The sequence below is a fragment of the Panthera leo genome, chromosome B2 (genome assembly GCF_018350215.1).
Source record: "Panthera leo isolate Ple1 chromosome B2, P.leo_Ple1_pat1.1, whole genome shotgun sequence".
Lineage (NCBI taxonomy): Eukaryota > Metazoa > Chordata > Mammalia > Carnivora > Felidae > Panthera > Panthera leo.
This window is the reverse complement of record NC_056683.1, coordinates 13,935,127-13,947,681: the sequence shown is the minus strand read 5'-3', so window position 1 is coordinate 13,947,681 and position 12,555 is coordinate 13,935,127. Positions and strand designations below refer to the sequence as shown.

Here is a 12,555-nt window from a genome sequence, read left to right as displayed (position 1 = left end):
TATAGGATTCCCATCGAGGGAACCATATCACATTTTGTTTCCACATCTCCTTAGGCTTCTCTTGGTTGTGACAATTTCTCAGACTTACCTTGTTTTTGATGACCTTGATAGTTTTGAAGAAGACTGGTCAGGTATTTTGCAAGACATCCTTTCATTGAAATCTGTTTTTCTCCAGATTAGACTCAAATTATGAGTTCTGAAGAAGAAGGTGTCAGAGGTGAAGTGCCATTTTCGTCATATCATGTCATGGTACGTACTCTCGACAGGACTTATCACTAAATGTGTTAACCTTGATCACCAAGGGAAGGTGGTAATTGTCAAGTTTCTTCACTTTAAAGTTAGTCTTTGTTTCCTCTTTACTGTGTTCTTTGGAAGGAAGTCACTATGTCCAGCCATGTAAGGAAGTTATGAGTTACATAAAACAACTGCTCTTGGAGAGCAGAATATTTACAAGAATTATTTGGAATTTTCTTCACAGGAGACGTGTCCCTTCTCCCCTGTTCATTGATTTATTTAGTCATTTATTTATATCCATATGGACTAATGGGCATTTATTTTATATTTTGGATTATGATCCAATACTACTTTATTTATGTTGTGACTCAAACTGTTGCAACTTTTGCCATGGAGCTCTTTCAGCTGGCTCCTGTGTCCCTTTGACATGCTCTGTATGTTGTGGTAGGGCTTAGGTTTCCATGTTTGCTTTGGTTTTGCATGTCTTTACTTACTGGTACTATGAGATGCTCCTAATTCATCTTGCATATTTTCTGCCCCGGCCCTAGAATCAGCCATTTCTCCAAGGAGCTCAAGGCCATTGTTCACAAAGAAATTGAGTTTCTGGGGCGCCTGGGTGGCTCATTCAGTTAAGCAACCAACTCTTGGTCTTGGCTCAGATCATGATCTCACCGTTTCGTGGGTTCGAGTCCCATGTCGGGCTCCATGCTGATGGCACAGAACCTGCTTGGGATTCTCTCTCTCTCCATTTCTCTCTTCCCCTCCCCCACTCACACTGTCTCTGTCTCTCTCAAAATAAATAAATAAACTTAAAAAAAAAAAAAAGGAGGCTGGGTGGCTCAGTCAGTTGAGCATCCAACTTCGGCTCAGGTCATGATCTCACAGTTCATGGTTGAACACGCGTGCTCTCTCTCTCTCTCTCTCTTTCTCTCAAATATAAATAAACATTAAAAAAATTTTTTTTAAGAAATCAAGTTTCTATCACAGGACAAAAGAGTTCAAGTGTAGACAAGACTAGTAGAGAGCCAGCTGGATGGAGAGGCCAATGAAAGCAGGGTGCTTGACCTGCTGGGCACCCTTCTTAGGACTACTTCTTGCCACCCATATCTCCCCTAACCCCCAGCCTGGTTACAAGCATGAGTCAAGTTCATGCCTCAATTTTTATCTTAAAATATTTTATGATTTTTCTGATTAATGCACTGACACAGGATTATTTTACAATTTTGTGCCCCGGTAAAATTACAACATATGCTACATGTCACGGTCTTTCTAAAATTGTTTGGAAATAACAAAAACCAGTTAATTTCAGAGATACGGAACAAATCACACGATGCCAGCTGTTCTAACCTGCTTCTGTGTTCTCTAACCTGCTGTGAGTCAACGTTTTTGTCTGCAGCCTTGAGGACAGCACTGTGTCACTTCTTCCAATCAGTTGTTCAGGCTGCATCACCCATATTTTCCTTCACTCATTTATCCCATCTCCAAGTTCAAAGCCACTTTCCCAACCGATGGGTTTTAAACTTTTTTAGTAGGGAGCCCATTTTTCATATGAAATCATCATACAGAGAATTGTAACACTGATCAAAGTGGCATTTTATTAATAGACATGTCTTATAAACTCAAATTAATGATATTTACCTGGAATAAAATCAGTAAGAACAACGGTGCTTGGGTGCACGTAAAATGTTTAAATGGGGACCTAAGGAAAACCGTGGTAAATCTATCAACCTTATCATCCACTTTATTTCTGTATTTCATGTTAGTGCAAAATGCCAAGAAAATTTTGGTTGACAAAAATCTGATTAAAGAGAGACACCATGGGGCACCTGGGTGGTTCAGTCAGTTAAGTGTCCGACTTTGGCTCAGGTCATGATCTCGCGGTCCGTGAGTTCGAGCCCCGCGTCGGGCTCTGGGCTGACAGCTCAGAGCCTGGAGCCTGCTTCGGATTCTGTGTCTCCCTCTCTCTCTGACCCTCCCCCATTCATGCTCTGTCTCAAAAATAAATAAACATTAAAAATATATATATTAAAAAAAAAAAAAAAAGACAGACACCATTAGGGGTGCCTGGGCGGCTCAGTCGGTTAAGCATCCAACTTCAGCGCAGGTCACAATCTCACAGTTCGTGGGTTCGAGCCCCACATCAGGCTCTGGGCTGATGGCTCAGAGCTTGGAGCCTGCTTCGGATTCTGTGTCTCCCTCCCTCTCTGCCCCTCCCCCTGTTCATGTGCTGTCTCTCTCTCTCTCTCTCTCTGTCTCTCAAAAATGAATAAACACTAAAAAAATAAATAAAAATAAAACAGATACCATTTGCAATTACTTGGCCGTTCATCTTATAGTCTCCAGATATTCTTCAACTAAGCAGAGGATGCAGAAGAAGCTGTGTTACAAATTCTACACAAAAATGCATCCATTTCATAGCAAATGGTAACATCTTGGTAATCTTCAATTTTCTGATATTTGGCATTGTGTGCATAGTTTTACAGCAGGTATTTTTTAATAGCTTAGGCTATTTTTAAATGTTATAAACGTTTATGGAACCCCTTAAGTGCCATCCCAGAGTATAAAGTTAGTGAGGGGCACCTGGCTGACTCTGTGGATAGAGCATATGACTCTTCTTGTTTTGTTTTTTTGCTTTGTTTTTGTTTTTGTTTTTGAGAGAGAGAGAGACAAAGAAAGCGAGAGCTCACAGTAGAGGGGCAGAGGGAGAGAAAGAGAATCCTAAGCAGGCTCCTCACCCAGAGGGGAATCTGACATGGGGCTTGATCCCAAGACCCTAAGACCATGACCTGAGCTGAAATCAAGAGTCAGATGCCAGGGACTAAGCCACCCTGGCACTCTAGAGTATGCAACTCTCAATCTTGGGGTTGTGAGTTCAAGCCCCATGCTGGGCATAGAGATTACTTTAAAAAAAAAAAAAAAAAGTTAGGGCACCTGTGCGGCTCGGTCAATTAAGCATCCGACTTCAGCTCAGGTCATGATCTTGCAGTTCGTGGGTTGAAGCCCCACATCCAGCTTTCTGCTGACAGCTCGGAGCCTGGAGCCTCCTTTGGATTCTGTCTCTCCCTCTCTCTTTGCCCCTCCCCCCACTCACGTTCTGTCTCACTCTTTCAAAATAAATAAAAATTTTTTAAAAAATTTATGAAACACTTGCTAGAGCCTGGGCAGTTGTATTTTCTGTAAGTCCCTCTCCCTCCAGATAAGTGACTTATTTAACTATATTATTATTAATTCTCCTGACTTGCCATTATAGAGCCCATTTCCTCTGGGCTCTATTAGGGAACAGAATTCTTGCTGAGGAGTTAATGGCTGATGTCCAACTCTTGGCTTCCTAATTATGTACGTGTTTTAATAAAGGCCCTCGAATTTTTAAAGAAAGCCTAATGGAAGAATTTTAAACAGGAGGGCACGTAGTAGGAGGCATTTTTCAGAAGACAGGCTTTCCTCCAGTTTGAGAGTATACAAAGCCAGTAATATTATAATAATACAAATAATTAAGAAATACAGCACTTACTGTGATACAGGCACTGCTCTAAATTGTGCTTTGCATGTACTAACTCAATTTAATCATCATTAACAAGCCTATGAGGTAGACACCATTGTCATCCACATTTCACAGTTAAGGAAATGGGGGCCCAGAGAGGTTGAAAGACTTTTCCCAGATGGCACAGCTTATAACCGGCAAAGCTGGGATTTAAACCTCGCCACTCTGGCTCCAAAGTCCGCGCTCTTAAGCAACGTAGTGCCCCTGGGTACCATGATTCCTGTAGTCTGTGGACCCACATCATACTTCTCATGAATTTATTTTGTAAACATAACTCTTCATAGAGTGTCTGTTTGCAGCCAGGTTCAAGCTCGGACAGACACAGAGGGGTTCATTGCTGCAGCGTTCCAGAAGTGCCCAAAGCCCTCTATCCCTCCTTCCGCGGCAACCTCACACCTCCTGTCTGCATCTCACAGACACCAGCCACAGTAGCCTATGGACCCTTATGCATCACACTCCTTGGCCCTCCTGCCTCTAGGTGTTTCCTCAAGTTGCCACTCACAAGCCTTTCCTCTCCTAAGACTCTGGTGAAATTCTTCTAGGAGGCTCAGCCCCAATCCTATCTTCTCCACAAAGCTTCCAGAGCCCCCGAACGAAATTTACGTCTCCTTCCCTTGTATTTATGTATACTCTCTCTGTTCTTCTCTTATTGCAGCTCTCATGGATAGTAAGCTTCTTAAGAGAACCTAAAGTATATCCTTCATCTTCTATGCCCCCAGAACCAATAATTAATGTATAAATTATAGACAGCATATATAGAATATATTTATCATTATATTTGTATGTGTATATATTATCATACTCAAGCATATATAAAATATAGCACTTTAATATAATGAGTTCTCTAGAAATATCTGTTGAAATGCATAAATGACATAGACGGGGTGCCCGCTGGGAACCTAACTAAATCATTGAGGAAACGCAGTTCCTGTTTTCTGGCAGCTTAGGGTCTAATTGTAGAGACACCAGACAAAAGAACAACCACAAATCATGCTGATAGGTAGTGGGGAGATGGGGTGGAAACACAGGAACTAGACATCTGAAGAGCCAAAATGCAGTCCTGGCCTCAACACGACCTAGGTGAACTTGGACAAGTGGTTTTGCTCTTCTGAGCCTAGGTCCCAACCTCAGTAAAAGTTGGGTCGGTGGTGTTAACCCTTCAGTTCTAACAGCCATAGGGAGTCCGTGGGCAGATTGGAGATCGCCGAGAACACTCTCTGAAGGAGTGCATCGCAAGAGCGACATGGCAAGCCAGAATGAGGGGCATCTGGGTAGCTCAGTCGGCTGAGCCTCTGACTGTCCCAGGGCATGGTCTCATGGTTCATGGGTTTGAGCCCCATATCGGGCTCCATTCTGACTGTGTGGAGTCTGCTTGGGATTCTCTCTCCTTCCCTGCCCCTCCCCCATTTTCACCCTTTCTCTCTCTCTAAAAAAAATAAAAAAGAACTCATGGAATGAGGGGGTCTCTCTCCACACCATCGAGAAGAAATCAATCACAATAAATAATGAAATCAATAAAATTCAGAAGAAGGGGCACCTGGGTGGCTCAGTTGGTTAAGCACCTGACTCTTGATTTCAGCTCAGGTCATGATCTCATGGTTCATGGGATTGAGCCCTGTGTCAGGCTCTACGCAGAGAGCACAGAGCCTGCTTGGAATTCTCTCTCTCTCTCTCTCTCTCTGCCCCTCCCTTGCTCAGACTCTCTCTCTCAAACATAAATACATAAAACGTTTTTTTAAGGTGAAATTAAAAAAGCATACAAATAAAGAAAAATAAAATTCAGAAGAGGACTCTTGGGAAAGTATTGACGTTACACAGTGTGTTCTCATGACAGACCAAGTCAAGAGGGGAAGGACTGAATGGAGCCCAGAAGGGGAGCGGGGAAGGAAGAAGTGGTTAGGGCTTAGCCATCCGTGAACTTGGCCACAGCCACACCATCATTACGTTGACACGCTCCAGCACGGCACAGAGAGAGCCAAGCCTGCCCCTCACTTAGACGGAAATCTCCCTCAGAGCCATCCAACAATTTCCACTGTCATCCCCTGAATGCTGAGCAATGTTCTAATGACTAGTTTTGCTCTCCGGCTTCTGGTGTAATGAGACAGAGGAACATTTGCCTCCTTTAGCAGCTGGACTGAGACTTCCGTTCAGGGACAGTCCTAGATTTACCAGGAAGAAATCCTTTGATCAACCCCATGGGTTGAGAGACAAAATCCCAAGCAATAAGTGATAATACTGATCTGCCTTCTAAGGAGGCTGGGTCCTGACCACCTTAGATGTTTATTTTGTGACCATTTGGATGAGTTTAGCTCCCTAACCTTGACCCCAAGTTTGGTCACAACTGAATTGCTCTGCATGATAAGAATGGCAAGAATTTGAAAAGTACAGGAAAATCAGGGTGAGAGGGTGGGAAAAGCAGCCAAGGTTGTCAAAGAGGCTTTGGAGAGGGACACCTGGCTGGCTCAGTGGGTGGAGCATGGGACCCCTGATCTCGAGGCTGTGAGTTCAAACCCCATGTTGGGTATAGAGATTACTTACAAAATGTTTTTTAATCTTAAAAAAAGAAGAAGAAGAAGAAGAAGAAGAAGAAGAAGAAGAAGAAGAAGAAGAAGAAGAAGAAGAAGAAGAAAGTATCTTTGGAGAAACAGAATATTTCATGGGAATTTCAAGTTGTTGGCTGTGGAGTATATGTTTTGTCTCCTCGTCTCACCGGCAGATTATTCAAGAACATCATTGCTGTTGTTTTGAAGAATCCCGAGGAAGGTCTAAGCTCTGCACACAACTAAGTGCAGCGATGGTATATAGAGTCGAACAATCCAGAACAGAGGGGCCCAGTGGACCAAGAGGGGCCGGTTTCGCCAGGAGGAGGCCAAGGCAGGAAACCCTGGGTAGTCCTTGAAAGTACAGACCCATCGTAAAGTAGCGCCTCGGCTGTCTGTGACCTTGCTGGGAGTTAGATTAGTTTCCGTCAGCCCTTCAGAGAAGGAGCACCCCAGTGATGTCACGAAACAAGGTTTAGGAACTTACCCAGCTGGGGAACAGAGAAAGTCAACAGCTTTGCCATTCTCGGTGCAATGCAGTGTTACTCGGGATCACCCCCAAAGACTCCAGGGACCCACAGGCTTGTCAACGGATGCCACACGCAGACCTCCTCAGTCGTGACCTTGGAAAATCGAAGCATAGAGGGGAGACTGTAACTGACCGCCACGAGAATTCAAAACTTTTATGTTCCCCCAAGCACAGTTGTTCTCTTAAACTGTTGCATCTTTCGTTTTTATTTTTTTTTTTATGTTTATTTATTTTTGAGAGAGAGAGAGACAGAGTGTGAGCAGGCGAGGGGCAGAGAGAGAGGGAGACACAGAATCCGAAGCGGGCTCCAGGCTCCGAGCTGCCAGCGCAGAGCCCGAAGGGGGCTCGAACACACAGACCATGAGATCATAACCTGAGCCGAAGTCGGATGCTTCACCGCCTGAGCCATCCAGGCGCCCCTGCTCTCTCGTTCTGCCTGTAGACAAGAACATCAAAGAAAGGACGGCAGAGAGAAAGATCTGGAAAGCCCCCACCTGCACACGCTCACCTCCTGTCCTACCTAAACTACTAATTACTTTAAGAGATTAAATAACACGGCACGCAGGAGGGAGAGGAGGCCAAGAGAAGACTACAGACACTGGATACCACGGAAGATTTACGCATCTGGCTTTGTGCTTCCCTTTGGTGACAGAAGACGGCCCCAGCTCAGGCTGGCAGCAACGGCCGCTATGAAGAGAGAAGCCGACCTCGAGGAAGCACAACAGGAAAGAGGAAGAGAAAACATAAATCAGACCGTCCCCAGTGAGGATCGGATACTGCCTTCCTGAGCAGGCGTGCACCCCCTGCCCCAAGGCCGGCAACCAGTCTTAAGTGAAAGTCGCATTAACGGAGACCAGGTGTTTCAAGGTCCTCCCGTGATGGCTGGCAAGACCATCAATGGGGAGTAAGAGTGTCGGGCTGCCCTTGTCCATAAACAGGGCCTCCTAGAAATGTCCTCAGGAACACAAGGCAACACTTTTTGAAAGTAAAACCTCGGCATCTTATAAAAACCCGTTCCCTTTATGAGCAGGGTCTCCGATTGGCCCAGATGAGGCCACAAACTAAGGTTCTTCAAAGTTGGCTCCCAAGAAAGGCGGAGAGGGTACCGTGAAAAGTCGCAGCGAATCACAGCCGTTCACAGGATTCGGCTAAGGTACCACGAGGCCTCCCAGGGACCTAGTCTGGGAACTGGAAAGTAGAACCGTGTTTTCTCAACCGCTCTTTCTTTCTAGTTCTGTCTCTTTTCATTCTGCTCTCCTGTTTTCTTTTTTTTTTTTTTTTAAGTTTATTTGTTTGTTTGTTTCTTTGAGTAATCTCCACCTCCAGTGTGGGGCTTGAACTCCTAACCCTGAAATCAAGAGTCACATGCTCGGGGCGCCTGGGTGGCTCAGTGGTTTAAACGTGCAACTTCAGCTCAGGTCACCATCTCATGGTTTGTGGGTTCGAGCCCCGCGTCGGGCTCACCGCTGACAGCTCAGAGCCCGGAGCCTGCTTCGGATTCTGTGTTTCTCTCTCTCTCTCTGCCCCTCCGCTATTCGCGCTCTATCTCTGTCTCAAAAAATGAATAAATATTAAAAAATTAAGAAAAAAAAAAAGAGAGAGTCACAGGTTCTACCGACTGAGCGGGCCAGGCACCCGCGACTCTCCTGCTTTCTCTCTAAACAAGTCTTCACCACCTGCTCATCAGAGCCCTAACCCAGAATGCCGACCCCAGCCTGCACCTCCACAAACAACCCTGGGTCCCACAGCCCACTGAAACACCTCGGCACCAAGTTCCAGGAAACGGCCTGACTGTGGCTTAGTTCCTTCATTTGGACTAAGCCATGTCAGTCACAGGTGGCGGGCGGGATCTTGCAGTCAGGTGTCCTCCTTGGATGCAATCCGCCAAGGCCTCCTCCACCCCAGGGGTCCCAGCAAGGGAAGGCCTCGAAGGAGGGTGAAAGCAAGCCCCTTGGGGTTTTTTGTGGCTGTTGTTTTCATTGTATTTAAATCCAAGTTAGTTAACATGCGGCATAATAATGGTTTTAGGAGTAGAATTTAGTGAGTCATTTAGTGATTCATCACTACAACACCCGGTGCTCATCCCAACAAGCGCCCTCCTTAACACCCATCACCCATTTAGCCCCTCTCCCCCATCAAACACGCCACCCCCCAGCAACTCTCAGTTTGTCCTCTGTATTTAAGCCCCTTGTTTTTATTAACTTCACCACTTCCCTACGTATAAAATCAGGGTGATGATATCTGGTCATTAGTTACCAGCCTCACTGGAGGGACCGAGGACACAGGGTTGGGTTAGGGTGGGTTGGGTTTTTGAAGATCCTTTGTAATTTCAAGTCCTAGGACACAAAACTGACACCCAGGGCCCAAGGTCGCCCGGCAAGAAGCAAGGACACATCCTGTAAGAGGAGGAATCTCCGATCTCCTGGGAAAACACTTGTAGACTAAGGGCCAGACTGCTGTGGGGAACTGAAAGACACAACGTGTCACACACCAGGGACAGAGAGGCCCAGAGAAGTGTTTCTCCATGAAGATGCTCCTGGCAGACCATTTGTTAAGGGATGGGACGGCCCCGTGCGGCCTTGGGAATGCCCGTAGAGCCTCTGGCACTGTGACTATGACAACAACAGTAAACAACCACACATCAGAACCATCCCCCACATATGGCTGACTGCCCCCTGGGCGGGGGCACCACCCCTGGAAGAAACCTGGAACCAGATGCCAGCAGGGTAACACTTCTAGTCTGAGAATAGCTGTGCTCTGGGAAAAAGAAGAGAAGGGACAGCCATACGTACATCAAAAAGAGCTTAGGTTTGACCTGAGCGCAAACCTTTTGGGAGCCAGTTGTAAAAGAGTATAGCAAACTGCCAAGGAATGGCTACAGACTTTTTGGAGTTATGAGGGAGGGGGTGTGTACGTCCTTAATAAAAGAGACAACTATTTTCTTAAATGTTTTTTTAATGTTTATTTGTTTTTGAGAGAGAGACAGACAGAGTGTGAGCAGGGAAGGGGCAGAGAGAGAGGGAGACACAGACTCCAAAGCAGGCTCCGGGCTCCGAGCTGTCAGCACAGAGCCCGACGCGGGGCTCGAACCCACAAACCGCCAGATCACGTCTGACGGTTCACCGACTGAGCCACCCAGGCGCCCTGAAGACAACCATTTTCTTAAAACGGTTTAAGCACAACCGAACTCAGACAGAAGAAAAGAAAAGACTGCTTGGGCTTTAGGATTCTACCTGGAAAATTGGTAGCGAGGAGGCTGAGGGACTAGAATTAATGTCCCATATTCGGTTAAAAGACACGTAATAATATCATTAGCGACGGACACAATTACACACTCTAATGAGGCACTGTCGCGTGTTAATAGTAGTTATGGTCACTTTCAAATAATTAACAGTAATACACAGACAATACATCATGACAGCGCGCAAACACAGGCATGTAAGGTTGCTAACATCTTGCTTCTAAGAATCTCACGCACCGAGCCAGCTTTGCCCCAAGGTTCCCTAGCTTCCTATTGATTTTTTTCCACAAAGGCCAAGCCACAACGCCCTTTCCGTGAGCATCACCAGTAGCCGCCTACATTTCCCCAGAAACCTGGTCAGTTGGATTTTCCACAGCCACGAGGAGGAATTAATACAGGAACCAAACAGGTCTTGTCCTGCCGGCTCACCCACTGCATCCTGACCTGACACTCATCAACTCATCGTGTTTAAAAATAAATTTGATTGTATCAGGAAAGAGAAGCTGCCGCTTTCAGAACAGAAACTCCAAGGGCATGCCCTCTTTTTTTAGGGGATTGGTTGCGGTGTGTATTTTTTTTCTCCTTACTCCCAGTCCCCAAAAACGTGGGTGGTAGGACCAAGTGCCTTGGCGTCAGCCAAGTGGGTTTTCTTCCTAATCCCTTCGCCGGCCAGTTTGTAAATTGGGGCAAATACGTCAGTTTCCCAAGGATTCCGTGGCACAGTACAATGGGCAGAACAGAACCTTCCTCCCTACCCTGTGAGGTTGTGAGGAGGTCAAAAGACCCTCTGTCTGAGGCCACCCTGAAGGTGAGGCTGCTTCCTGGGTTTGAGGAAGTTTGGGATCTCGGGGACAATATGGGGATTCTGACCTCCGTCCTCACGCTTCCCAAGAACTCATTACATGCGCTCTGTCGGGGCTGGGGGAACACAGCGCGGCTCGCGTACGCACTGAGGGGGGACCAGGATATGCCCGCCCCACGATATACCAAAATACATATCTCCTTGGCATATGGGTTATTTTGAGTTAAAGAGCTCAGGAAAAGCTATTACAAACAGGACACAGTTTTCCTTTTGTAAAAGACATTTATATTTATTATGGAAAGGAAAAAGGAGACTCAACAACGCTTACCAATGGTGAAAGAAGGCAAGGATTTAAATCGTCACAACAGGGGCGCCCGTCTGGCTCAGTGGAGGGTGTGACTCTCGATCTTGGGGAGGCGGTTGTGAGTTCAAGCCCCACTTTGAGCATAGAGCTTGCTTTAAATCAATCAATCAATCAATAAGGGGCACCTGGGTGGCTCAGTGGGTTAAGTGTCTGGCTGTGGCTCCCGTCGTAATCTCACAGTTCGTGAGTTAAGAGTCCCACGTTGGGGTCTCTGCTGTCAGCACAGAACCTGCTTCAGATCCTCTGTCTCCCGCTCTCTCTGCCCCTCCCCTGCTCTCTCTCTCTCTCAAAAATAAATATTTGAAAAAATAAGTGGGGCATCTGGGTGGCTCAGACGGCTGAGCATCTGACTTCAGCTCGGGTCATGATCTCACCCCTCGTGCTGACAGCTCAGAGCCTGGAGCCTGCTTTGGATTCTGTGTTTCCCTCTTTCCCTGTCCGTCCCCCAGTAGCGGTCTGCCTCTCAAAAATAAATAATCAAACAACCCTTACTAAACAACCTTTGTTTACCATACTTTTCCTGGGCACATTCCCATAACTTGATTCTCCCACCCACTTAACTTTGTTTTAGCCCAGGATGGTATAGAAACCCACATTCTAACCACCCCTCTGGGTTACTCGTCTCTGGGTGCTCCCACATATACACGCAGCATGCATATGTCAATAAACTTCCGGTGTTCTCTTGTTAATCTGTCTTCGGCCAGTCTCATTTACGGGGCCCGGCTGCAGAATTTCTAGAAACTACTACCCACCTGAAGCATTCCACCTGATTCAGTTTCGGGTGTTGGGTCTGATCATTCAAGGAATCCCAGAAAAATCTCAGCACTTGGCACCACTGGGATATTACTTGTTCTGAGTCACTCCTCTGGATGCCCAGACTGTCGGGGGCTAGAAAAGGAATCCAGATTTCTTATTTTAGAGATAATAAACCTGAGGCCCAGATTAGTGAAGAATCTCATTCCTCAACTAAGAAAGCTTTCCACTGAAAATTACCTCTTTTATAAATCCTCAAATGTGTATGTGATACTTGAATGCTGAATGATACCACAAGACAGATGAGCATTGATTTAAATGCTGCTATCTGACAGATCCGGCCCTCAGTCATACCCTGATGTCTCAGGAGAGTCCATCCTTTAGAAAAGGACTTGGGGCTAGCAGGAGCAGAATTTATAGCTGAACCGGCTCTGCACTGGAACTGCCCTTCCCCAGTGGCTAGGGTGCCGGGTCTCCAACTGGAGCCCACAGCACTATCACCCCACGGGTTTGCTGCACCCACGCTAGACTTTCTAGCTGAATAGGTCTGA

At 46.2% G+C, this 12,555-nt stretch overlaps 1 long non-coding RNA gene across 1 annotated transcript in view; it reads right to left on the bottom strand.

The window, feature by feature from the left end:
* LOC122219546 overlaps window positions 1-12,134 on the bottom strand; it is a 73,357-nt gene extending 61,223 nt beyond the window's left edge. The window contains exons 1-2 of the long non-coding RNA XR_006202439.1: window positions 12,004-12,134; window positions 6,803-6,938 (exon numbers count right to left, since the gene is read on the bottom strand). This is a non-coding gene — a long non-coding RNA (uncharacterized LOC122219546). The remainder of the gene's footprint in view (window positions 1-6,802; window positions 6,939-12,003) is intronic.
* Between the last annotated feature and the right edge of the window lie 421 nt (window positions 12,135-12,555).